Source organism: Lepisosteus platostomus, chromosome 5, assembly GCF_059453375.1.
Source record: "Lepisosteus platostomus isolate fLepPlt1 chromosome 5, fLepPlt1.hap1, whole genome shotgun sequence".
NCBI lineage: Eukaryota > Metazoa > Chordata > Actinopteri > Semionotiformes > Lepisosteidae > Lepisosteus > Lepisosteus platostomus.
This window is the reverse complement of record NC_142615.1, coordinates 20,677,721-20,701,019: the sequence shown is the minus strand read 5'-3', so window position 1 is coordinate 20,701,019 and position 23,299 is coordinate 20,677,721. Positions and strand designations below refer to the sequence as shown.

Genomic DNA, 23,299 nt, shown 5'->3' with positions numbered 1-23,299 from the left:
CATATCGAGCTCAATACACACAGTAAGATAGAGCTGGGACTGTCCTGCAGGACAGACACACTGCTTGGGTCTCTCAGCTCTTATATACAGTACAGATACATGTAATACAGGAGACAGTCAGTGCAGATTCAGGCTGTATTGAGCTCAATACACACAGTAACACAGCGCTGGGACTGTCCTGCAGGACAGACACTCTACTGGGGTCTCCCAGCTCTTATACAGTATACAGTACAGATACATGTGATGCAGGACAGACTCAGTGTATTATATCAGGTGGGTAGCTGCGTCAGCATGCGTAGGCTGCAAAGGAACAAGTTATAGGTTTATTCCATGCTGAAAAAAAGAAGAAAGAGAACACAACATTTCGGCCGTGGAGCCTTCTTCAGGTGTGAGAGAGACAGGGCAGTAGGCAAAGGTAAAGTAGCGGGAGAACAAAGGCTGGGAGGGAGGAGGAGTGAGAGGCGGGAGCAGGGGACAGAAAGAGAGGCAAATCAAGAGGTGTGAAGTCAGAATGGGTGCAGAGAGGTGTGAAATGAAACTTCCAATGAATGGAGAAAATTTAAAAGAACAGTAGTCTGTTGTTAAGGGAAGGGAGAATGTGTGATCCTAGCTGCAGAATAATTTTAGTTTCGGTGGTCTTTCTGATGTATGAGTTCGGAAAACCGTCTTTGAGAACACAGACGGAGAGATTAGAGTGGTCGTGGCCGTCAGAGGTGAAATGAGAAACAATGGGCTTGGAGAGATCTTTAATCTTCACAGCCCTGACGTGTTCTCTGAAGCGGTCTCCGAGTCTCCTTCCTGTTTCTCCAATGTAGATGGCTGGGCATTTACTGCAAGAGATACAGTAAATAAGGTTGCTGGAGGTACAAGATGCTGTCTGGGTGATCCGGAATTGTCCTGAGGGGCCTTGAATGAGTGTGGTGGTGGCTGTGTACTTGCAGGTGATACAGCGAGCTCTGTTGCAAGGGAAAGTGCCTGGTGTGGATGGTTGTTGAGGGCGGTCAAGGGAGCTGTGAACAAGGAGGTTACGCAGATTAGGTGGTCGGCGATATGAGATGATAGGGCGATCAGAAAAGAGGGCCCCAATGGAGGGATCATCCTGTAGGATGGAAAAGTTGTGGTTAATGGTCCTGGGGATAGGAAGTGTGTTAGGGTGGTAAGGAAGCACCAAGGGAATGCGGTTGTTACGGCGGGAGTTCCTGATCGGGTTGATGGTCCGGGGGGTGTTTTTGGCTCGGGCAAGGGCCCTGTCAATAACACTGCTGGGATATCCTCTGTTGATAAAAAATGAGTACATTTCGAGGGCTTGGTTCTCGAAGTCGATGTCGTCGCTGCATAGTCGTCGTAACCTAAGGAACTGTGAAAAAGGAAGAGAGTTTTTAGTGTGGTTGGGGTGAAATGAGCTGTACAGGAGGTAGCTGTGTGAATCCGTGGGTTTGTAATAAACTGAAGTGGACAGTCGGGGGTAGTTGATAGACAAGTGGATGTCTAGAAACGGAAGAGTGGTGGAAGAAATGTGAACTGTATATTTGAGGGACGGGTGGAAGTTGGTGAAATGGTGCAGGAAGAACTCGAGCTGATCGTTGGAGCATGTTGCGGCACCGACGCAGTCATCAATATATCGTTTGTAGAGGTCAGGAACCGTTCTTCTACCCAGCCGACAAAAATGTTGGCATAGCTGGGTCCCATTCCAATTCTTAAACAGACAATACACACTAGCTGAATATTTGACCAAAATAAAAAATAACAAACAGAAACAGACCCTGACGAAGTACAGGCTCAGTGACCACAACCTGGCCATAGAAACTGGGCGACACAGGCAGACCTGGCTGCCCAGAGAGGACAGGCTGTGCTCCCACTGCCAGCGGGGAGAAATAGAGACAGAGGTGCACTTCCTACTGCACTGTGACAGATACACTGGGATTAGAGAAACATTCTTCCCGAAATTCAGAAATCTAATCCCAGAGTTCCCACACCTGCCAAAACCACAACAGGTCCCAATCCTACTGGGAGAGGGAGGAGGGAACTCAGTTGATCTGGCAGCCCAGTATGTGATCTCCTGTCACAGCCTGAGGAAAAGTGAGTCTGTCTCCCAATAATGCTCCAGCTGCCTACAGTATATGTCAATATTTTATAATATGTCTTTGTTGTAAATGTCTGTAACATGTCTGTAGATTTTATTTTACTTCTTTTTCTTGTTTTGTTCCATGTTAATTTTATTATTTTTATTTGCTTTGGCAACACTGATTGTACCCATCGGTCATGCTAATAAAGCACCTTGAATTGAAATAGAGGCAGGGAGAGAGGTAGGGAGGGGAAAAGGGAGAGGTAGGGAGAGAGGTAGAGAGAGGGAGAGGTAGAGGTAGGGAGAGAGAGAAGGAGTACAAATTCAAGCAGAAGCCTGAGTGGAGCACTGTCGTATGGCCCTGACATCAATCCCTCAACTCTCTGCATAAAGCAGTGTCTTATGGCCATGACATCCCACCCCCACCACTCTCAGTGGAAAGCACTGTCGTAACCCACCTCCTCCGCTCTCTGCGAAAAGCAGTATCTTCAGGCCCTGACATTCCACCCCCGCCACTCTCTGCGTAAAGAAGAATCGTCAGGCCCTGACATCCCACCCCCGCCAGTCTCTACGTAAAGAAGTGTCGTATGGCACTGACACCCACCCCTTCACTCTCTGCGTTAAGCTGTGTTGTCAGGCCCTGACATACAAGCCCCGCCACTTTCTGTGTAAAGCAGTGTCATATGGCCCTGACATCCCAATCCCGCCACTCTCTGTGTAAAGCAGTGTCATATGGCCCTGACATCCCACCCCCACCACTCCCTGTGTAAAACACTGTCATAAGGCCCTGACATCACACCCCCACCACTCTCTGCGGAAAGCACAGTCATATAGCCCTGACACCCACCCCTCCACTCTTTGAAAAAAGCAGTGTCGTCTAGCCCTGACATCCCACCCCCGCCACTCTCTACGTAAAGAAGTGTCGTATGGCCCTGACATCCCACCCCCACCACTAACTGCGTAAAGTAGTATCGTCAGGCCCTGACATCACACTCCCGCCACTGTCTCCGTAAAGAAGTGTCGTATGGCCCTGACACCCACCCCTCCACTCTCTGCGTTAAGCTGTGTTGTCAGGCCCTGACATCCCACACCCGCAACTCTCTGTGTAAAGCAGTGTCATATGGCCCTGACACCCACCCCTCCACTCTCTGCTTAAAGCAGTGTCGTTAAGCCCTGACATCCCACCCCCGCCACTCTCTACGTAAAGAAGTGTCGTATGGCCCTGACACCCACCCCTCCACACTCTGCGTTAAGCTGTGTTGTCAGGCCCTGACATCCCACCCCCGCCACTCTCTGTGTAAAGCACTGTTGTATGGCCCTGACATCACACCCCCACCACTCTCTGTGTAAAGAATTGTCGTATGGCCCTGACATCACACCCCCACCACTCTCTGCGGAAAGCAGTGTCGTCTAGCCCTGACATCCCACCCCCGCCACTCTCTACGTAAAGAAGTGCCGTATGGCCCTGACATCGAACCCCCACCACTCTCTGTGTAAAGCACTCTCGTATGGCCCTGACATCACACCCCCACCACTCTCTGCGGAAAGCAGTGTCGTCTAGCCCTGACATCCCACCCCCACCACTAACTGCATAAAGTAGTATCGTCAGGCCCTGACATCCCACCCCTGCCACTCCCTGCGTAAAGAAGTGTCATCAGGCTCTGACATCCCACCTCATCCGCTCTCTGCATAAAGCAGTGTCGTACAACCCTGACATCCCTCCCCCGCCACTCTCTGTGTAAAGCACTGTCGTATGGCCCTGACATCACACCCCCACCACTCTCTGCGTAAAGCACTGTCGTATAACCCTGAGACCCACCCCTCCACACTCTGCATAAAGCAGTGTCGTCAAGCCCTGACATCCCACCCCCGCCACTCTATGCGTTAAGCTGTGTTGTCAGGCCCTGACATCCCACCCTCGCCACTCACTGTGTAAAGCAGTGTCGTATAGCCCTGAGACCCACCCCTCCACTCTCAGCATAATGCAGTCTCGTCAGCCCCTGACATCCCACCCTTATCACTCTCTGCGTAAAGCAGTATCGTCAGGCTAACATCCCACCCCTGCCACTCTCTGCGTAAAGAAGTTTCGTATGGCCCTGACACCCACCCCTCCACTCTCAGCGTTAAGCAGTGTTGTCAGGCCCTGACATCCCTTCCCCTCCACTCTCTGCGTAAAGCACTGTCGTCAGCCTCTGACATCCCACCCCCACCACTCTCTGCATAAAGTGGTGTCTTACTGCCCTGACATCCCACCCTCTCCACTCTCTGCATAAAGCGGTGTCTTACTGGCCTGACATCCACACCCCTCCATTCTCTGCATAATGCAGTGTCGTCAGACCCTGACATCCCACCCTTGCCACTCTCTGGGTAAAGAATTGTCGTATGGCCCTGACACCCACCCCTCCACTCTCTGCATAAAGCAGTGTCTTACGGCCCTGACATCCCACCCCCTGTACTCTCTGCATAAAGCAGTGTCGTCAGGCCCTGACATCCCACCCCCGCCACTCTCTGCATAAAGCGGTGTCTTACTGCCCTGACATCCAACCCCTGCCACTCTCAGCGTAAAGCAGTATCGTCAGGCCCTAACATCCCACCCCTGCTAATTTCTGCATAAAGCAGTATCGTCAGGCCCTGACATTCCACCCCTGCCACTCTCTGCGTAAAGAAGTGTCGTATGGACCTGACACCCACCCCTCCACTCTCTGCATAAAGCAGTGTCGTCAAGCCCTGACATCCCACCCCCGCCACTCTCTACGTAAAGAAGTGTCATATGGCCCTGATACCCACCCCTCCACTCTCAGCATAATGCAGTCTCGTCAGGCCCTGACATCCCCCCCTTATCACTCTCTGCGTAAGGCAGTATCATCAGGCCCTGACATCCCACCCCTCCACTCTCTGCATAAAGCAGTGTCGTAAAGCCCTGAAATCCGAACCCCGCCACTCTCCACGTAATGCAGTACAGTCAGGCCATGACATCCCACCCCCGCCACTCTATGTGTAAAGCAGTCGTATGGCCCTGACATCCCGCCTCCTACGCTCTCTGCGTAAAGCACTGTCGACAGCCTCTGACATCCCACCCTCACCACTCTCTGCGAAAAGCAGTATCTTCTGGCCCTGACATCTCACCCCCACCACTCTCTGTGTAAAGCAGTCGTATGGTCCTGACATCCCACCCCTGCCACTCTCTGCATAATGCAGTCTCGTCAGGCCCTGACATCCCACCCCCCGCCACTCTTTGCGTAAAGCAGTATCATCAGGCCCTGACATAATACCCCCACCATTCTCTGCGTAAAGAAGTGTTGTATGGCACCGACATCCCACCTCCTCTGCTCTCTGCGTAAACAGTGTCGTATGGTCCTGACATCCAAGCCCGCCACTCTCTGCGTAAAGCAGTATCGTCAGGCCCTGACATCCCACCCCTGCCACTCTCTGCGTAAAGAAGTGTCGTATGGCCCTGACATCCACCCCTCCACTCTCTGCATAAAGAAGTGTCATATGGCCCTGATACCCACCCTCCAGCTCTCCGCCGCCCCAGGCTTCCGCTCGATAAGCTACTGGACACACCCGCCCCTCCTCACACAGACCGTGGAAAAGCCCCCTGAGTGGGAGGGCTCTCTCTTCCTCCCAGGAGCTCTTGGACACGACGCCCAGACAGGGCGCGGGGAGCCGCCGCCTGCAAACACGGCTCCAGGCAGGACTCCACTCCGCAGGAGCCGCAGAGCAGAGGAGATGAGGGCAGCTTAGCTCCTGTGCAGAGACCTGAGCTGTTGTGGCTGTGGATGCTGTCTTTTCTGCATTCGGGGTAGGAGTGAATGTTGAGTTGCCCTTAGAAATGAAGCAGAGCACTTCAACAGCACGGGTGTGTGTGTGTGTGCGCCCTGGTGATTCTGGGAGACAGATCGAACCTGGGCTAAAAGAGAGGGGGCTTAGCCCTCTTCCATTTGCTAGTTCAAAGTTGTACAACCCATTTGTATCTGCTAGGCGGCGCAGTCGTCGTGCACAAAGAACGCTTTGAAAAGCGTCAAAGGCAAGTCATTCCGAGTTGGTCGTTTGTGTTTTCCGTTCAGACGCGAAATGCTGAAATGATCTCTCGGCTCCTCGGTTGTCATTTCTGCTCTGTAAAGGTTGATCTGGCAGCCCAGTATGTGATCTCCTGTCACAGCCTGAGGAAAAGTGAGTCTGTCTCCCAATAATGCTCCAGCTGCCTACAGTATATGTCAATATTTTATAATATGTCTTTGTTGTAAATGTCTGTAACATGTCTGTAGATTTTATTTTACTTCTTTTTCTTGTTTTGTTCCATGTTAATTTTATTATTTTTATTTGCTTTGGCAACACTGATTGTACCCATCGGTCATGCTAATAAAGCACCTTGAATTGAAATAGAGGCAGGGAGAGAGGTAGGGAGGGGAAAAGGGAGAGGTAGGGAGAGAGGTAGAGAGAGGGAGAGGTAGAGGTAGGGAGAGAGAGAAGGAGTACAAATTCAAGCAGAAGCCTGAGTGGAGCACTGTCGTATGGCCCTGACATCAATCCCTCAACTCTCTGCATAAAGCAGTGTCTTATGGCCATGACATCCCACCCCCACCACTCTCAGTGGAAAGCACTGTCGTAACCCACCTCCTCCGCTCTCTGCGAAAAGCAGTATCTTCAGGCCCTGACATTCCACCCCCGCCACTCTCTGCGTAAAGAAGAATCGTCAGGCCCTGACATCCCACCCCCGCCAGTCTCTACGTAAAGAAGTGTCGTATGGCACTGACACCCACCCCTTCACTCTCTGCGTTAAGCTGTGTTGTCAGGCCCTGACATACAAGCCCCGCCACTTTCTGTGTAAAGCAGTGTCATATGGCCCTGACATCCCAATCCCGCCACTCTCTGTGTAAAGCAGTGTCATATGGCCCTGACATCCCACCCCCACCACTCCCTGTGTAAAACACTGTCATAAGGCCCTGACATCACACCCCCACCACTCTCTGCGGAAAGCACAGTCATATAGCCCTGACACCCACCCCTCCACTCTTTGAAAAAAGCAGTGTCGTCTAGCCCTGACATCCCACCCCCGCCACTCTCTACGTAAAGAAGTGTCGTATGGCCCTGACATCCCACCCCCACCACTAACTGCGTAAAGTAGTATCGTCAGGCCCTGACATCACACTCCCGCCACTGTCTCCGTAAAGAAGTGTCGTATGGCCCTGACACCCACCCCTCCACTCTCTGCGTTAAGCTGTGTTGTCAGGCCCTGACATCCCACACCCGCAACTCTCTGTGTAAAGCAGTGTCATATGGCCCTGACACCCACCCCTCCACTCTCTGCTTAAAGCAGTGTCGTTAAGCCCTGACATCCCACCCCCGCCACTCTCTACGTAAAGAAGTGTCGTATGGCCCTGACACCCACCCCTCCACACTCTGCGTTAAGCTGTGTTGTCAGGCCCTGACATCCCACCCCCGCCACTCTCTGTGTAAAGCACTGTTGTATGGCCCTGACATCACACCCCCACCACTCTCTGTGTAAAGAATTGTCGTATGGCCCTGACATCACACCCCCACCACTCTCTGCGGAAAGAAGTGTCGTATGGCCCTGACATCGAACCCCCACCACTCTCTGTGTAAAGCACTCTCGTATGGCCCTGACATCACACCCCCACCACTCTCTGCGGAAAGCAGTGTCGTCTAGCCCTGACATCCCACCCCCACCACTAACTGCATAAAGTAGTATCGTCAGGCCCTGACATCCCACCCCTGCCACTCCCTGCGTAAAGAAGTGTCATCAGGCTCTGACATCCCACCTCATCCGCTCTCTGCATAAAGCAGTGTCGTACAACCCTGACATCCCTCCCCCGCCACTCTCTGTGTAAAGCACTGTCGTATGGCCCTGACATCACACCCCCACCACTCTCTGCGTAAAGCACTGTCGTATAACCCTGAGACCCACCCCTCCACACTCTGCATAAAGCATTGTCGTCAAGCCCTGACATCCCACCCCCGCCACTCTATGCGTTAAGCTGTGTTGTCAGGCCCTGACATCCCACCCTCGCCACTCACTGTGTAAAGCAGTGTCGTATAGCCCTGAGACCCACCCCTCCACTCTCAGCATAATGCAGTCTCGTCAGCCCCTGACATCCCACCCTTATCACTCTCTGCGTAAAGCAGTATCGTCAGGCTAACATCCCACCCCTGCCACTCTCTGCGTAAAGAAGTTTCGTATGGCCCTGACACCCACCCCTCCACTCTCAGCGTTAAGCAGTGTTGTCAGGCCCTGACATCCCTTCCCCTCCACTCTCTGCGTAAAGCACTGTCGTCAGCCTCTGACATCCCACCCCCACCACTCTCTGCATAAAGTGGTGTCTTACTGCCCTGACATCCCACCCTCTCCACTCTCTGCATAAAGCGGTGTCTTACTGGCCTGACATCCACACCCCTCCATTCTCTGCATAATGCAGTGTCGTCAGACCCTGACATCCCACCCTTGCCACTCTCTGGGTAAAGAATTGTCGTATGGCCCTGACACCCACCCCTCCACTCTCTGCATAAAGCAGTGTCTTACGGCCCTGACATCCCACCCCCTGTACTCTCTGCATAAAGCAGTGTCGTCAGGCCCTGACATCCCACCCCCGCCACTCTCTGCATAAAGCGGTGTCTTACTGCCCTGACATCCAACCCCTGCCACTCTCATCGTAAAGCAGTATCGTCAGGCCCTAACATCCCACCCCTGCAAATTTCTGCATAAAGCAGTGTCATGAGGCCCTGACATCCCACCCCCTGTACTCTCTGCGTAACGCGGTATCGTCAGGCCTTGACATCCCATCCCCGCCACTCTCTGCATAAAGCAGTGTCTTACGGCCCTGACATCCCACCCCCTCCACTCTCTGCATAAAGTGGTGTCTTACTGCCCTGACATCCAACCCCTGCCACTCTCAGCGTAAAGCAGTATCGTCAGGCCCTAACATCCCACCCCTGCTAATTTCTGCATAAAGCAGTATCGTCAGGCCCTGACATTCCACCCCTGCCACTCTCTGCGTAAAGAAGTGTCGTATGGACCTGACACCCACCCCTCCACTCTCTGCATAAAGCAGTGTCGTCAAGCCCTGACATCCCACCCCCGCCACTCTCTACGTAAAGAAGTGTCATATGGCCCTGATACCCACCCCTCCACTCTCAGCATAATGCAGTCTCGTCAGGCCCTGACATCCCCCCCTTATCACTCTCTGCGTAAGGCAGTATCATCAGGCCCTGACATCCCACCCCTCCACTCTCTGCATAAAGCAGTGTCGTAAAGCCCTGAAATCCGAACCCCGCCACTCTCCACGTAATGCAGTACAGTCAGGCCATGACATCCCACCCCCGCCACTCTATGTGTAAAGCAGTCGTATGGCCCTGACATCCCACCTCCTACGCTCTCTGCGTAAAGCACTGTCGACAGCCTCTGACATCCCACCCTCACCACTCTCTGCGAAAAGCAGTATCTTCTGGCCCTGACATCTCACCCCCACCACTCTCTGTGTAAAGCAGTCGTATGGTCCTGACATCCCACCCCTGCCACTCTCTGCATAATGCAGTCTCGTCAGGCCCTGACATCCCACCCCCCGCCACTCTTTGCGTAAAGCAGTATCATCAGGCCCTGACATAATACCCCCACCATTCTCTGCGTAAAGAAGTGTTGTATGGCGCCGACATCCCACCTCCTCTGCTCTCTGCGTAAACAGTGTCGTATGGTCCTGACATCCAAGCCCGCCACTCTCTGCGTAAAGCAGTATCGTCAGGCCCTGACATCCCACCCCTGCCACTCTCTGCGTAAAGAAGTGTCGTATGGCCCTGACATCCACCCCTCCACTCTCTGCATAAAGAAGTGTCATATGGCCCTGATACCCACCCTCCAGCTCTCCGCCGCCCCAGGCTTCCGCTCGATAAGCTACTGGACACACCCGCCCCTCCTCACACAGACCGTGGAAAAGCCCCCGAGTGGGAGGACTCTCTCTTCCTCCCAGGAGCTCTTGGACACGACGCACAGACAGGGCGCGGGGAGCCGCCGCCTGCAAACACGGCTCCAGGCAGGACTCCACTCCGCAGGAGCCGCAGAGCAGAGGAGATGAGGGCAGCTTAGCTCCTGTGCAGAGACCTGAGCTGTTGTTGCTGTGGATGCTGTCTTTTCTGCACTCGGGGTAGGAGTGAATGTTGAGTTGCCCTTAGAAATGAAGCAGAGCACTTCAACGGCACGGGTGTGTGTGTGTGTGCGCGCCCTGGTGATTCTGGGAGACAGATCGAACCTGGGCTAAAAGAGAGGGGGTTTAGCCCTCTTCCATTTGCTAGTTCAAAGTTGTACAACCCATCTGTATCTGCTAGGCGGCGCAGTCGTCGTGCACAAAGAACGCTTTGAAAAGCGTCAAAGGCAAGTCATTCCGAGTTGGTCGTTTGTGTTTTCCGTTCAGACGCGAAATGCTGAAATGATCTCTCGGCTCCTCGGTTGTCATTTCTGCTCCGTAAAGGGTTCACAGCACGCGTCGGCTTCCAGCATGCTGGGTCGGGACACGATGCCGGGGGTCGGAGAGAGCGATGTCTTCCTCGTTAGTATAGGACCTGTCACCTGTCCCCACCTGTCACGCGGGAGACCGGGGTACATCAGGACGTGCATTGAAGTGAAAGCAGGATGCGCTGTGACATGCACTGTGCAGATCCCGCCACACTAAGAGGTGAGTGGGTCTGTTCGATCACAGCGCTAGGCGAATCCCCAATCCCCTTTTGTGCCTGGCGACAAAAGATGTCTGTTTCCACCCGGGGACCTTTCGCGTGTGAGGCGAACGTGATAACCACTACACTACGGAAACGGTGGTAAGACGTGCCCAGCGGCCCAGTGCTGAGCTTCGCCAATGCGATTTAGCAGCTTCCAGTGCCTTTATTGGAGTGCGCTGATGGACCGTGCTCTCTCTCCAGAGATCAGCACGCCTGTCATGGACGGAGCAGGAAAGGCGGCGCCACATTCTACAGCCCTCTCCACGCAATCGACGAAATCGGGCTACTGAAGTGGAGAAAATCGCCTCTCCAGAAAGTGCAAATATCATCTTGGAGACAATAAATCCTATTGCCGAAGGTCAGCCCTGTCTACCAGAGTAACCCTCCCACAGCGATGATCAGCTCGTCTCACACGCGAGAAGTTTCGGTTGGAAACAAGCGCCCCCTCTTCTCGCACGTTTTTCACGTTCGAGTAGTTTTAATGCGGCTCTTTCGTACACGGTGCTGATCTTTTAGAAAGCAGGAGGCAAAACCGAGTCGAACCGCCTGGGTGAAAACCAGGAACCCTAACCGCTAGACTATATGGCAGCGAACAACCATGCTGTTCCCGGCATCATGCAAGTAAACGTGGGAATAAGGTTGTTCAAATTATTTTTTTTCTGAATCTGGTTTACATCGCCAAATGTAAACCGGAGGCAGCAACAACAATAAAAGGGATACTTGTCCTTAAACTCGGACGTGATGTTCTGCAGACATGTGCAAAATGTCCTGTTTTCTTGCAGTGTAGACATTTTGCTGTTCACGCGCCGCATTCATCTGCTTTGTGCATTGTTAGTCCGCACCTGTAACATGTAATGTCAGCCGTCCCCTGTTCTTCTATTTCTCTAGCATGACTGCGTCCTGCTGCTCGGCTTTTGTTTGTAAAGTTTGAGCGAGCGCCCCGTTCAGTGTCACTTTGTCACTGTGGTCAGAAAGCATTCTTGATTCTGCTTGAGCTGCTTCATGAATTCTAGCGACTGTAAGAGCTCTTTTTAAAGTCAGCCCTTCCTCTTGCAGCAATTTATAGTCTCTTATGTGCACATTTTTCCACAAGTTGATCTCTTAACATGTCAGTTTCCAATACTCCAAAGTCACAAGATTTAGCCAGTTCTCTTAGTGCAGTCACAAAAGCATCAACAGATTCGTCCTGAGACTAAGTTCTCTGCCTAAATTTATGCCGTTACAAAACCACATTTCTCCGCGGTGTAAAGGAAGCGTCTAAAGCAGCTACATTTTTTTTTCTCCAGGGAGGTTGGCGAAAATCCGCTGCACGGGAGCCCCGATACAGTGCAGTAATGTAGCACGTCTCACGGCATCCTGAGCTTCTGTAGATCCACTGGCTATTTAACAAAATCTGTAGGACTCCATCCATATCTTGTATTCCGTATACAAATCCGGAGCTCCGAGGTTCAGTGGAAGCGGTGGAAAAAAGCTGGGCCTAAGCAAAGCTTCTCGGCGCGGCTGCCATATTTTCCATGGCGCAAGCTAAACGAAGTTCGTTTCTACCAGCAAGAGAACTAAAATCTGCACTGCACTCGCTTTGAGTCCCTCAAGCACTCATCTCTCGTCGCCTTCAATGTTGTGTATCTTAATAAAGAGACGTTTTTATATTATTTTAACTATTTTATTAACTACACAGATCACGCCCTTACACCATATATTCCTGCCTTCTACTCTCTCGTTCTGTTGTCTGGCGATGTCTACTCACTATACTACATTTAGCATGACTTCTTGTTGCAGTTGAGCTCAAAGCTGGAGATGATCTCCATATTCTACCGCTGTAACAAGTCCGAAACGTAGGACACAGTACACACTTTTTAAGTGAAGTCAGTTTGTTAAAAAATTAAACCAGCGCCCTGTCACAGAAACGTACCCCAGTCTCCCGCGCAACAAGCGGGGTACTCAGCACTATACTAAAGAGGAGCGCTTGTCTGCAGCTGAGCGTCAGTTCTGTTTACTGTCAGCAGTCATTTCCTCATTTCCAAAGACTTTTTCACCTGCTCTCAGCTTTTAAAGACGGTCATAAACGCTCAAGAAGTAATTCATGTCAGTTGGAAGTCTGTTTCTGTTGTCTCAGCTCTTGATAAAGAAAAGCCGTGCGTGGGAGACTCCCTCTCTGAAGAAGTTTGCCGTCACTCTGCGAGGGAGAAGAGCCATCAATCACCGAGGCAACCACTGAGACAGTTAACATTAAACACGTGAAATGCGAGATGTTGTGACTTTTTTCCCGCTTAAGGCTTCTATCGTTTCTACTCGAGAAAGACCTCTTTATTAGACGTGAGATTTTAAGATCTACTCACACCGTGTTGCCATTAAGGCTACCTAGTTAAAAAAAAAACTTATCGTCATCTTTTTGAACGTGATTATTAGACACCCATTAAATCTCCACCGAGGTTTCTTGAGAGATCGTTCAGCTAGCGAGTATTTAAAAACTACGTCGCTTCCAACCTCTGCTGTCACTGTAAACTCGGGCGTGATGATGTGCAGTGTGCCTTTCCTCTTGTCGTATTCAAGAGTACTCACTGTGTGAGCTCCTCACTGCGTGTTCTGTACTCTACTGTGATTTAATTTAGATGAGTACGTGGAGTAGAGTGACAAGATCTACTTGAACATTTTCGGTTTGTGAAATGAAACACTAAATACACTACTGTAAATACAAGTAATGGACATTTAAAATAACTACAGTAAAGCTAGAAGAGTGAAAGATAAAAGACTATTTAGAATTACATTCACAATAGAATTAAAAATGGCACAGCCGCCCGAAAAAGGACTTGAACCCTGGGACCTCAGATTAAAAGTCTGATGTTCTACCGACTGAGCTATCCGGGCTCTGAAAGAAAACTAACACTGTCGGGATCCTCGCAAGTCACGTGTCCCTTGTGCCGAAGAGTTGTCATACCTGACCCGTCTGGAATGACCACTGACAGACTTTATCCAGAAGCGACGGCACCACTTCCAGTAGAATGAGTGAGAAATACAGCATGACATGGGTAGTTAAGGGGCTCCCACAATCCATCTTTCCTCACATTACTGATTTTTTTCAATAGCATTTTGACCTTTTTTCACATTCAGATTTTTTTCACATTTAATAAAATCTTTTAATCAACAACATTAAAAAGAAAACAAATGGAACATTTTTTGGAACAATAATTAAAAAAAAAACTTTCAATGCCTTGGTTGTATGCATTTATTAAGGGAGTTGCAACAGTGCTGAAATGTAAAGAGCATTTCTGTAGAGAAAACAGCATTTTTTCTGCCTTGATGTTAAGCTTAGGGAGAATGTCTTTTAGAAATTCTATTTTATAACACCTTGCACAGCCTCCCGGCAGACTAACAAATATTTTTTTTGAGAAATTGGCTCACACACCGGAAGACACTAACGTTTATTTACGTTAGAGTATGTAAAACTCAGGCTTTAACAGATGTTCATGATGTTTCACACGGGGTGTTACCTGTTGTAGTGTTTCAAAAGATGTGTTAGCGGACCACAAATTATCTTGAAAAGATTTGGCTTAATTATTTGGAAGGCGCCTGTACCACCAACGCACTTCCGAGAAGCACCTGCAAATTATCACAATCCTCTCTCTCACCTACAAGTTAATGGAGACACAGACGTCCAGTGAAAACTAATTTTATTCACTCAAGTCTCCACTCTTTTGTTGTGATGTAATTTTAATTAATATTAGCTTTGATAAGGTGTTGTTTTTGCCTCTTAAAGTTAAAGTCTGCTCCTTTCTTCCTGGTATAGAAATAACATGTTCCATCTTTGTTTAAAAACACCACTAAAAGTAAATTATTCAGCTCTAACGCCTGTGTGCATTCACAAGACATCTCAAAAGGACTTATCAAATAAAATCACGATCCTTCCTGTTACCATTCCTTTGGTTGGGGCGTTGTTTCACCCTTTTATTTTCTTCTACAATATTTGCAGACAGGGTTTTATCACTCGAGTTGTACAGAATAAGTGTGCATCGGTCCATGAAAATCATCAGTAGTGCTGTTTTTCTATGCATAGTTTAATCAAGAGCACTTAAAAGATCCAAAAAGCTTTCAAATAAAACAGAATTGAAAGACAGTCGAGTAATGAGGTAGAAAAAAAGCACTTCCCCGTCTGGGAATTAACCACAGTCGCACGTGTGACTGGATACAAAAATAATAGATTAATTTGTGCCCAGTCTCTTGAAGCTTCAATGCGATTATTTTTCCTTCCTTATTTCTTCATTCCCATGAATTTACTCTGTAGTAGAGGAAACGCGAAAGTGGGAAACTGCAGGCATTCTTCGTGAGTGGTGGATTGTGATCAGTGAGCATCTGCACATCTCTAAGTCTGTTCCTTTACGTTTTTCATTGGGGATGTAGCTCAGTGGTACAACGCATGCTTTGCATGTATGAGGTCCCGGGTTCAATCCCTGGCATCTCCAGGTGCTTTATATTACAGTACTCACATTGCAATCTTCTGTTGAGTGAGAACTCTTTCCTTGTGTTCAGAGAGAGCCAGGTTTACACAACTAAATGCAGGCACACTCGACGTGCTGCAGAGTTGCGCTGCTGTTTTAAATGTACCTCATTTAGTTCTGTTAAATCCTAAATTATTTGAACTAACCCTAACCCTAATAATTTAGTTCAAATTCAGGAAATCCAGAGATTGCTTCACACTTGCCGTGGCTGTTGCAGAAAACACCTCTTGAATCTTACCCGGGATTTCTTGAGAGATCATTCAGCGAGCGAATCCTCCTTCTGAACTCCGCACTGTCCTGTACTGCTCTCGTGTAGATGTGAAGCACAGCCATAAACACACTTTGAACTTTTTCCGTTTGTTAATGAAAATGCAAAAGAGCATGACAAGTATTGATCGTATAAAATATCCATGGCACAACTCGAGAAAGTACTGAAGGACGACACATCGACTTTTGATGATTACAAGAGATTCAAGAAACACAACCGTCCGCACCTGGGTTTGGATCCTGAATGCTAGAGTTAAAAGAACATAAGCGACGTTTATGACCTATAAACTCTCTAAATTGTCTTATAATTTATGAAATAAAACACTTTCTTAATAATTACTTACTGATGATAGACGATTTATTGAATTTTAACAAAATCACAATTACAAACTTTTTCGGTTAAACTGTTATTCACATACTCTAACGTAAATAAACGTTAGTGTCTTCCGGTGTGTGAGCCAATTTCTCAAAAAAAATATTTGTTAGTCTGCCGGGAGGCTGTGCAAGGTGTTATAAAATAGAATTTCTAAAAGACATTCTCCCTAAGCTTAACATCAAGGCAGAAAAAATGCTGTTTTCTCTACAGAAATGCTCTTTACATTTCAGCACTGTTGCAACTCCCTTAATAAACGCATACAACCAAGGCATTGAAAGTTTTTTTTTTAATTATTGTTCCAAAAAATGTTCCATTTGTTTTCTTTTTAATGTTGTTGATTAAAAGATTTTATTAAATGTGAAAAAAATCTGAATGTGAAAAAAGGTCAAAATGCTATTGAAAAAAATCAGTAATGTGAGGAAAGATGGATTGTGGGAGCCCCTTAACTACCCATGTCATGCTGTATTTCTCTCTCATTTTACTGGGAGTGGTGCCGTGGCTTCTGGATAAAGTCTGTCAGTGGTCATTCCAGACGGGTCAGGTATGACTGCTCTTCGGCACAAGAGACACGTGACTTGCGAGGATCCCGACAGTGTCGACTGTCTTTCAGAGCCCGGATAGCTCAGTCGGTAGAGCATCAGACTTTTAATCTGAGGGCCCAGGGTTCAAGTCCCTGTTCGGGCGGTTGTGCTGTTTTTAAGTCTATTGTGAATGTCATTCTAAATAGTCTCTTATCTTTCACTCTTCTAGCTGTACTGTGGTTATTTTAAATGTCCATTACTTGTATTTACAGTAGTGTATTTAGTTTTTCATTTCACAAACCGAAAATGTTCAAGTAGATCTTGTCACTCTACTCCACGTAATCATCTAAATTAAATCACAGTAGAGTACAGAACACGCAGTGAGGAGCGCACACAGTGAGTACTCTTGAATACGACAAGAGGAAAGGCACACTGCACATCTGCAGAACATCACGTCCGAGTTTACAGTGAGAGCAGAGGTTGGAAGCGACGTAGTTTTTTAATACTCGCTCGCTGAAAGATCTCTCAAGAAACCTCGGTGGAGATTTAACGGGTGTCTAATAATCACGTTCAAAAAGATGACGATAAGTTTTTTTTTTTAACTAGGTAGCCTTAATGGCAACACGGTGTGAGTAGATCTTAAAGCAGCTGCAGACAGAGTACCCGTAATGGCAACACACTGCTTTGAGTTCGGCTTTTCTTATTTCTTCTGCAGAACCAGTGGTATCGGAATATACTGATCCGCATAAGAAGCGCTTTCGGGTTCTGATCATTTTTATTGAGCGCTGCTCTAAGTACCACAGGCAAGATGGCTGGTGGTCTAAGGCGTTGCGTTCAGGTCGCAGTTAACCCTGGAGACGTTTGTTAAAATCTCACTTCTAATAAAGAGGTCTTTCTCATTAGAGTAGAAACAATAGAAGCCTTAAGCGGGAAAAAAATCACAACATCTCGCATTTCACATGTTTAATGTTAACTGTCTCAGTGGTTGCCTCGGTGATTGATGGCTCTTCTCCCTCGCAGGGTGACGGAAAATTCTTCAGAGAGGGAGTCTTCCAAGCACGGCTGTTCTTTATCAAGAGCTGAGACAACAGAAACAGACTTCAAACTGACATGAATTACTTCTTGAGCGTTTATGACCGTCTTTAAAAGCTGAGAGCAAGTGAAAAAGTCTTTAGAAATGAGGAAATGACTGCTGACAGTAAACAGAGCTGACGCTCAGCTCCAGACAAGTGCTCCTCGTTAGTATAGTGCTGAGTACCCCCGCTTGTTGCGCGGGAGACTGGGGTACGTTTCTGTGACAGGTCGCTGGTTTAATTTTTTAACAACCTGAGTTCACTTAAAAAGTGTGTACTGTGTACTACGTTTCGGACTAGTTACGGCGGTAGAATATGGAGATCATCTCCAGCTTTGAGCTCAACTGCAACAAGAAGTCATGCTAAATGTAGTATTGTAACGCTTACGGCCGACAAGCACTGTGTGTAAGAGCCAGCGTACCAGAGCGGGTGACGTCACCGCCCTTCCCTGTGATAGCAGGACTACAGCTACTGGGCTGTAGAGAGATCTCTCTTTAGCTCACGGGGCTAGGTCGCTGCAGAGAGACGCGGAAGTCCCGGGTTCGAGCCTCCAGTCGGGATGGGGCCGACCAGATACGGCAAGGGCGCCTGCCTGAGCCCCCGTTGCGTTACAGTATAGTGAGTAGACATCGCGAGATGACAGAACGAGAGAGTAGAAGGCGGGAATATATGGTGTAAGGGCGTGATCTGTGTAGTTAACAAAATAGTTAAAATAATATGAAAACGTCTCTTTATTAAGATACACAACATTTATGGCGACGAGAGATGAGTGGTTGACGGACTCAAAGCGAGCAGAACACTGCAGATTTTAGTTCTCTTGCTGGTAGAAACGAACTTCTGAATTTTCGGACTTTTCGTTTAGCTTGCGCCATGGAAGATATGGCAGCCGCGCCGAGAAGCTTTGCTTAGGCCCAGCTTTTTCAACCGCTTCTACTGAACCTCGGAGCTCCGTATTTGAATAAGGAATACAAGATATGGATGGAGTCGTACAGATTATTTTAAATAGCCAGTGGATCTACAGAAGCTCAGGATGCCGTAAGACGGGCTACACTACTGCACTGTATCGGGGCTCCCGTGGAGCGGATTTTCGCCAACCTCCCTGGAGAAAAAGGTACATATGAACAGACTGTAGCTGCCTTAGACGCTTACTTTACACCGCGGAGAAAAGTGGTTTTGGAACGGCATAAATTTAGGCAGAGAACTTAGTCTCAGGATGAATCTGTTGATGCTTTTGTGACTGCACTAAGAGAACTGGCTAAATCTTGTGACTTTGGAGTATTGGAAACTGACATGTTAAGATATCAACTTGTGGAAAAATGTGCACATAAGAGACTATAAATTGCTGCAGGAGGAAGGGCTGACTTTAGAAAGAGCTCTTACAGTCGCTAGAATTCACGAATTCATGCTCAAGCAGAATCAAGAATGCTTTCTGACCACAGTGACAAAGTGACACTGAACGGGGCGTTCGCTCAAACTTTACAACCAAAAGCCCAACAGCAGGACGCAGTCATGCAAGAGATATAGAAGAACAGGGGACGGCTGACATTACATGTTACAGGTGCGGACTAACAATGCACAAAGCAGATGAATGCGGAGCGTGAACAGCAAGATGTCTACACTGTAAGAAAACAGGACATTATGCACACGTCTGCAGAACATCACGTCCGAGTTTAAGGACAGCAACATCAGAGATTGGAAGCTAGGGAGTTTCAGGTCTGTGTTTTTATTATAGGTTCAAGAAAGTCTGAATACCTTTGCAAGAAGTATTTCAGAATCCCACTCAAATCCAGTACGAATGCCGCATAAATCTGCATTGTACAATTAGTATACTGTTTGTCCTGAATCAAACACGCCTTATGAAGCATTTCTAAAACAGGAGAGATCGTTAGGGAATGCGTCTTCCTGTAAAAATAAAATGACTTCAAGGGCACTTAAGCAGAGGTGTGAAAGCCTGCTCTACAGAAGAACTATAGCCAGAGATGCCAAAGTTGCGGTCGTTTCCACGCTTTATAAAACAACTACGTCAAACAACAAAAGGTGAAGAGCTGCTGTTGAGAACAACGCGGCCAAGCGCTCTAAGGAGCTGGCTTAAACCTCCAGGCTCTTCAGGAGCATCTGTTGGAGTCACACTGCTACAGTGTATCGCCTTGTTAAGTATCCCTTTTATTGTTGTTGCTGCCTCCAGGCGATGTAAACCAGATTCAGAAAAAAATAATTTGAACAACATTATTCCCATATTTACTTGAAGGCGTGGTGGCCAAGTGGTAAGGTGTTGGTCTCGGAAACCGAAGATTGTGTGTTCAAGCCTCTCCCGTGCCTGTTTTATTTGTCTCCGCTTTCCTTTGGTTTCAAAGTCTTCAAAAACTCCATATGTAGGAGTCTCAATAGTAAGAGAGAATAACTGCAGCCAGTGATTAGTATTCTTGCATATCCTGCCTTGTTTTTTAGTCGACAAAGCTTGTCTCTCTTCACACCCATCTTCCGAATGATCGCCTCAGCATTGGAAAGGAACGTGCGCTTGGTACAGCCCCCCACTGCACGGTCTGATCACAAACAAATCGGGTGAGCTGTCAGTCCAGGTTGGAAGTAACGTTCGAAATCACTAAAAATCTGACTTAGGAACGAGAAGACTGTGTTTTTTTAAACGAGTAAACGATAAAATAATACACTGCCTGCAAGACTATGTCAAGTTCAAGTTCAAGTTTATTGTCATTATACTCATACACAGGTATATGGTATAACGAAATGCTATTTAGCTAGCTCTCGGACATAAGTAGTACAAAGAAAAAAACACAACAACAATACAATTGTATAACAAAAGAAAGACAGAGACAACAACCAATGTGCAAAAAACAACAACAGGCAGTGTGCAAAACAACAAAAATGTAACAGGTTATGTGCAAAACCATGCATCAAAAGAATGAAATAAAGGGATAGAAATGATGGGGAGTGAGCTTTTGATATGTATGGTAGAGGTAGATTTTCAGTGTGTCTGGGTTTTTGGTGAGAAAGAAGGCACTGTGAGGCTCAGATCATAGGTGAGAGGTGAGGAGAGAGTGAGAAAGGCTGGGAGTTTAATAGTTTGATAGTGCGGGGGTAAAAACTGTTTCTGAGTCTGGTAGTCCGGACCCGAATGCTCCGGTACCGTTTTCCATGTCATGCTAAACGCCACAAATTGTGTTCGTCCATTCGTATCAATCATCCTAAAGTTACGGAAAATTGCATGCGACTGGTGCAATCAGCACACATTTTTTCAGGATAGTCGAGCAGTTTAAAACAGCAAATTCACAGCTTCGTGTCTTATAAGCTTTGTGTTTCGCTCTCCAAATAGAGGCATGGGTTCAAATCCCACTCCCGACAATCAGGCGTTTTACCCTGTCTTTTTTACCTGCCTTTACACTGTTTCAGTCTTGCTGTGCTCGCTGACAATCACAGTACGAGGAAAATGGAGAAACTGCTTAGCAAAAACATAACGGACAGAAAAAAGCTTAGTAAACACGTGAATGTGATGAGCAGTAGTAAGGTATGCATTCAAATGTTTAAGGCTGATTTATAACAGCAGCAGAAGAAAGGTGCAGCCTTTGTGAGAATTCGCGGGTTTTTATGCTGCTTGGACTTCTTTCAAGCCTATGAAGTGACCCCCGTTTTATTTTCATTTTCAAACTTCAGAACCGAATAACAAAAAGGTTTCATGTGTGGCAGCATTCCATTGCAAATACCGTTTTCACGATGTATTCAGCGACGGGAATGAAATATTTTAGTGCTGGCTCAAATGCGAGGAATTTCAGAAAAACCTGGAAAAGCAACGCTTGCAGTAAATGACAAATGTAAAGCGTGTAGTCAGCATGAACAGAACAACGCAATGCTCTGTAAAAACGATCTGAAGCCGCAATTACTCTTTTATCTCAGGCAGTTCATTCCGATACGATGTTTCCGCAGAATAAATGAAATGCCGAACTCCAAACATGTTGTTGTCATTATTGTTACTCCTGCTGCTGTAGTTTTCCCAGTGGGCAAAAGACGTACAGATGCAGCCATTCAAAGTGTGCGGTACAGACACGTACCGCAGGTAATTGGCTGCGGTATCGCGTATCATGACGCAATATGACGCGGTCCGTGATTGGTTGACCGACAGGGCACTCGTGTTCCGTTGGTCTGTTGTAGAAGGACTTACTGTAAACGTCTTTACTGTGCCCGTTGTAGATATTGAATTTTACCACTGAAGGGAAATCTTAGTAGCTGAGCATAGAATAGGAGCATACTGTAACGCGTGTGAAGGCCATAAACGATATTAATTTTAGAACATAAACATACAGTATATAGCTGGTCTTGGTACTTTAAAGAAAAAAATACACACCAGTATTCCATTTCTCCCTAAACATTCTAAGCATCTAAGTCTTTAACTAACGTGATACCGGAGTCAACAAGCATACTTTTAGAATTTGATTAATAGGGAATATAATATGGAATCGCGTATCTAAAGAATTTAATAACGGTATAATTATATTCGTGTACTGCGACAGGGCTGTGTAGGGCTGTTTCGCCTCCCTGTTCATGCAATTTGTCTTGTAGCATACTGGTCTAGGTGCGTAACTAACAATGCACAAGTTGTGTGTTTGAATCTAGCTGGTGCTGGACTTTTCTTTTAACAAACATTTCTTCGAAAAAATAGAATAGCGATATTATGGACAATCAATTGACTTTTATATTTCAAAATATTGCAACATGATCGATTCTAAGTCATTTTTGATAACTATGAATAGTCACCTTCTTCCCTTTAAAAGCTAGCAAGACAGGTTTCGATTCACATTAGCTGGTGAGCCTTGTTAAAAAAACTAATGATAATATAACATGCCACTGTTTGTTCATGAACAAAGTTATACTGAGATTTCCTTAGATACGCGATTAAAAAATAAATAAAAATTTGAATCTCCTGCGGAACACATTCCATAAGAATCAGCGGTTTTACAGTATATATCGCCTTTAAAGGTGGCTTCTCAAAATGCTTTACGGGATAAAAACAACCAGAACAGCAGCAACAACAATATTGTATTTCATTGCACTTTGAAAACCAAGTAATAACTTAACTATACAGTACGTGCAAACATTTCGTATGTTGCTGTCGTGAATGCCTGTGTACATCACGCAAAGTACATCCTGAAATGCCTCCCCCTGTTCAATCCATTGGAGCACTTGCTTGAGTCTTTCCTCTGTTTTTTAGCCTTATCATGGGGCATGTGTTGGTTTTTCTGTATCTCCATCCAAGCCTGCTGCGTACTCTTCTTATCGATGTCGGGCTAATGTTCGCACCGAGGTCAGCCCATAGCCGTCTTTGGACTTGCATCGCCGGCAGCTCATCATTTTCATCAGTCAGCTTGTCGATAGCTCGCACAATAGGACTTGAAAACAAAGAGATCAACAGTTAGTTTTAAAAATAATGTGCGTAGTTGTATTTACATGCAAGAAAGGTATTTTTAGAAAGTTATTTACCTTTGAATCGTCCTCGGTTTAGATTCTCTTTGCCTCCTCTCCGCTTTATGATGTCGTCTCACTGTGCTTTCACAAACGAAGATGTCCATCGAAGCCAAATGCTGTGCAATGTCCCGTGTTGACTTCCCGTTTCTTTTCATCTTCATTATTTGGTGTGAGAGAGTCTTCGTGATTTTGGCCATTGTCCGTCTCCTTACCAAAGCGATACAGTAGTGCAGCTTGAATTCTGTACCTATATACTGTATGGTATGGTACAGATAAAACTTACACCATACCGATGAGCTTAT

General features: G+C 47.2%; 2 non-coding genes across 2 annotated transcripts; both read left to right on the top strand.

Annotated features, from left to right (window-relative positions):
- Positions 1-15,177: 15,177 nt before the first annotated feature.
- Positions 15,178-15,249, top strand: trnaa-ugc (transfer RNA alanine (anticodon UGC)). The gene has a single exon. It is a non-coding gene; the product is annotated as a tRNA-Ala (tRNA).
- A 1,290-nt stretch (positions 15,250-16,539) lies between these two features.
- On the top strand, positions 16,540-16,612 carry trnak-uuu (transfer RNA lysine (anticodon UUU)). The gene has a single exon. It is a non-coding gene; the product is annotated as a tRNA-Lys (tRNA).
- The last annotated feature ends 6,687 nt before the right edge of the window (positions 16,613-23,299 follow it).